Genomic DNA, 5084 nt, shown 5'->3' on the forward strand with positions numbered 1-5084 from the left:
CTGGCCTTGAACTCAGAAATCCGCCTGCCTCTGCCTCCCAAGTGCTGGGATTAAAGGCGTGTGCCACCACGCCCAGCTGGATCCTGTTTCCTAATGGTTCATTTTGAATTAAGTTTTGGTAGATCATTGAGTGTTAATGTGGAACATTAAGATGTGAAGTCCAGTTAAAGTTACTTCAGGCATTTTGACTACATCCTAGGAAATCATTGATTCATTTTTTCCTTTGCAATCTATATAAAACATGACTCACCATGCGGTGGTGACACACACCTTTAATCCCAACACTTTGGAGGCAGAGGCAGGTGGATTTCTGAGTTCAAGGCCAGCCTGGTCTACAAAGTGAGTTCCAGGACAGCCAGGGCTACACAGTGAAACCCTGTCTCCAAAAAAACCTAAACAAACAAACAAACAAACAAACAAAAAACATGTGACTCTTCCTTTACATATATGTACCCTGTTTGGGTGATTTAAATAAGAAATGTCCTGCATAGCTATAACTCTTTGAAACTAACCAAAAACACTTACTTCCAAAAATTGTTTTGATCATGATATTTCCTCACATGAATACAAAAGTATTAATATAACTAACATCCTTTATTATTCATTGTGCCTACTTAAAATAAGTCAGTAATACACTGTGTTTTTAATTCAACTCCTAAACCTATAAGTGAAATAAGACACTCCCTTTACCATATTTAGTCCATGCTATGTATTTCACTTTATAGAAAATATTGTCATAGTGCATTTTTCTAACTTCTCTCTTAACATTGTTAAAGAAAACTTTCCTTAAGCCCTCTACATCTTTTGACAGAATTACTACATTTAACAATAAGGAGGTATCCAATGGCACAATAACAGGCATCCTGAGGACCTGGCCTTCTTCAGCGACTGCAACAGGAACTCCCACTCCTCCACCTTTGATGCTGGGGCTTGTATTGCTTTCAAGGACAAATTTGTAAATCTCACTTTCCAGTGATTATAGCTACAGAAACAGGGGGTGAACCTCATGGCCTACATGGCCTACAAGAGTAAGAAACCCTGGACCACCCATCCCAGCAAGGATACTAAGAACAAGAAAGTGGCTCTCAGTTGCTGTCCCAACTCAGCCCCCAACACTGAGCATCTCCTTCACCATTTTCATCCCAGTCTCCCATAATAACAGGGAGGGCCTAGAGAATCTTACCTCCTCTCTTGAATACCAACAATAAAGCTCGATCCACCCACAAAAAATATGAAACCCATATTAATAATCCATATTAAATATATACAAACCCCTTTAAAATATTATACCCATATTATGTTTTAAATTTACACATGTCTTAAAAGTTTATACTTTTCCTTCTGTTATCATAATATTTCCTTCTATACTCACAATACAGTTAGAAAAGATATTTGATTTAGAGTTCTTAGTTTTGTTCTCAAAGATGAGAGTGTATTATACATGTTTGAGAAAATGTATACTAAGTTGCTCTTGAGTAGAGTATGCTATTGTACATATCCTTTATGTGCAATTTTTATAGAGTAGATCATTAATATTTCTTTACTGATTTTTCTGTCTTGTTGATCAAACATATTTTTAACGTGGGGTTTTTAGTTCCTTTCTCCAACTATTTAACATATGTTGTTTCATTCAGATCTCTTAGTGTACATTTTACATGTTAAATTTCCTTGATGCTAACTAGTTAATATTTATGAATTATATCTCTTTCAGCTTAATATGAGAACTTTTTAAACATATATAACAAGTTTAGAATTAACATTTTCCATTTCTTTTATTTCAACAGATTTATGAGTCTATTATAGATAATATGTAGATCCTTATTTTCCAATCCAGTATATTTTATTTTCACTGGAGAATGTAACAAGTGCATATGCTATATTATAGTTAATAGCTAAGCACTTTTTACCTTTTGAGGTAGCATGGGAATAAGTATGTTAATCCATATAAATTCTTTGATAGTAATTTTCTAGGCACTTTTTTCCTTTGTTTTCTCCCCTTTCTGTAGTGAAATATTTTTTATGTTGTTTCATTGGTTTGTTGTTACTGTTGCTGCTATTGTTGGCATCATCACTGTTGTTGCTGGTAGGTATAGTGCTGTTTGTGTGTGTTTGTGTGTGTGTGTGTGTGTGGTTACTTGGGACTTTTCTCTCTAGTTAAAATACAACTTATGTAAAATTATATACCATGGTGATTCACCTTTGAAAAGTCCACATTAGTGATCTCAGTGTGCCTTTGTTTATTCTGAGTATCTCTTTTTTTCTCCTAATCCACACTTTTAAGCACATACTAAAATACTTTTAATAAATTATCTTCAATAATGACTCTGAGTCTGTTTTATAAAAATTAGTAAAATGTGTTTAAACTTCCTTTCAAAAATGTTGTCACTTTTCATACTAGAGTTGTAAGTAATTTACTATTATGGCATTAGAATATTTGACTTTTATTACATATTAATGTTTGTCAGTCTTTGATTATATATTAATTTTTATTAGTACATTTTATAGTCACTTAAGTTTTCATGAAAACAAAATCAATTTAAACTACATTTGATGACTAATAACTTCCTTTGTTCTCTCTACCAGCTCCACTCTAAACTCTGGACAGATATTGATCTGCTTTTAGTCATTATGGTATTGACTTTCTTATAATTAAAATTGGAATCAAAACATCCATGTGAATTCTTTCGAATATTTTCTTTTGTGTATTGTAATCCACTTACACTGTATCCATGGTGTTAAGTATGATGCTCTTTTATTAAATATATTAAGTAGTATTCCATTTAATGAATATAACTTATTGACTCATAGAGCATATATTTGGCACTACATGGGTTAACAAGGGGTTGAGAGTTGATATTCCAGAAACCTAGGAAAAAACAATATCACTGCTATAAAATGAAAACAGAACAATGATAACAGAAAGCATAGTAGTAACAAGACTTCTAATGAAATTCTGATATACTCATAGATTAATGCTTTGCCCATCTAGTTTAGAAGCTTCCTTATATGGAAAGTGGGGGAAAATACAGAGATAGCAAAGCAATACATAGAGAATGAGAGACCTTGGAATATTCAGCCATAAACATATGACTCCATCAATTCCTCCCAACAGGGATCATATACAAAAGGAGGTGGAAAGAGTATAAAAGCCAGAGGGGATGGAGAATACCAAGGAAATAGGACCCTCTAAAGAAACACAATTCTTACACATAATAAATTCACAGAGACTAAGGCAGTGTGCACAGGACCTAAATGGAATATTTCAGTATGTACTATGGCTTCAAGTTTAGTATTTCATGGGATTTCCATGTGTGTGGAGAAGTGGATCTCACTGGCTATACCTATTTTTTTTGTGCTTTTTCTTAGACTGTTTTCTTTCTTGTTTCTTCTGTTCTATTCTGATGTGTTAGTTTTTGTTTTCTCATCTTATATTATATTATATTATTATATTTTTAAAAAAAGATTGATTCATTAACATACCAGGTGAAGTTAGATAGTACCTAGTCATTTGGTAAGCACAATTTTTTAACTTATAAAATTCAATAATATATTTTTATAAAGTATCCTCTTCAGGCAGCATTTGTTTTATAGCTATTCTGCCTACTTAACAGTTAGTGATTGATACTTTAAGATTATCTACTTTAGTCTAAAATGTACAAAATAGTATCAAACTGTGATTTTATTTTTCCATTTCTGTAATGATTAATGAGACAAAGTTTCATTTCTATTGTCCATCTGTCACCCATGAATCATCCTTCTTTAAATTTATATCAAATATCTATTAATAGATTGTTTCTTAATTTTTAAATTTTGTTGGGCAGCAGTGTGGGCGAATAAAGGGGGTGGAGAGAACCCATGTCCCTCCAGAGTTCTGGTACTCTGGGGGGACAGAAGCAGAGGACTCCTGTGTTCTCCATGTGACCCTTGGTAGGTGTTGAGCTGTGTGAAACCACGGACCCCAGGTCCAAGAGGGGTGGACAGGGTGCAGTCTGAGGTCTCTGTGCATTACAGAGGTCAGAGATAACAGGTTCTCAGTCTCGGATATCCCAGACGCCACTGTATGGCACAGAAGAACTGAGAACAAAGTGGGGGCCCCAGGGAAGGCTCAGTCATCCCCAGGCCCGAAGAGAGGAGAGGGCAGAGGGAGAGGGGATGCTAGGTGGTTGCCACATGGGCAAGGATCTTTGGTCCATCCTTGGCTGGAGTTCAGGAAGGCCTTCTAGCAGGAGGTTAGACTCTAGGGGAAAGCCTATTACATCTTTCAAGCACAGCGGGCCTTGATGAGCTGAGAGTCTATCGTTTTAGGGGTTTATTGTAGAAAGGCAGAGAGAAAGAGAGAAGGTAGAAAGAGGGAGAGGGCCAGCCATGGCCACTTGGAGAAAAGGGGCGAGGGAGAGGGAAAAGGAGAGCTAGAGATAAGAATGAGAGAGGTGAGAGCATAAGAGAGAGAGGAGGGGTCATGCAGCCCATTTTATAGTGGGCTGGGCTACCTTGCCATTGCAGGATTGCTGTGGGCAGGAGCATACCTGGCTATTGTCAGGTAACTGTGAGGGTGGAGTCTAGCTAGTATGCTAGGAACTTGGGGCTTTGTCTGCCTGACTGATAGTCACAGAATTATGGAGTTGCAGGCTCTGTGGTATCAGTCATCTGTCTCTCGGAAGGTGCCTCACTGTTCTGTTCCTTGTAGAGTTTTCTACTGGGTCTTTGGAGCAAGCCTCACTCAATGAAAACAGCCTGCCTTTCACAGTCCCATAATTTTTATTTATTTATTTATCTATCTATCTATTTATTTATTTATTGGTAGACAAACAAAATGATCAATGTCTTAGTCAGGGTTTCTGTTCCTGCACAAACATGATGACCAAGAAGCAAGTTGGGGAGGAAAGGGTTTCTTCAGCTTACTCTTCCACATTGCTGTTCATCACTAAAGGAAGTCAGGACTGGAACTCAAGCAGGTCAGGAAGCAGGAGCTGAGCAGAGGCCACGGAGGGATGTTCTTTACTGGCTTGCTTCCCCTGGCTTGCTCAGCCTGCTCTCTTATAGAACCCAAGACTACCAGCTCAGAGATGGTCCTACCCACAAGG

The sequence above is a fragment of the Mus caroli genome, chromosome X, assembly GCF_900094665.2.
Source record: "Mus caroli chromosome X, CAROLI_EIJ_v1.1, whole genome shotgun sequence".
NCBI lineage: Eukaryota > Metazoa > Chordata > Mammalia > Rodentia > Muridae > Mus > Mus caroli.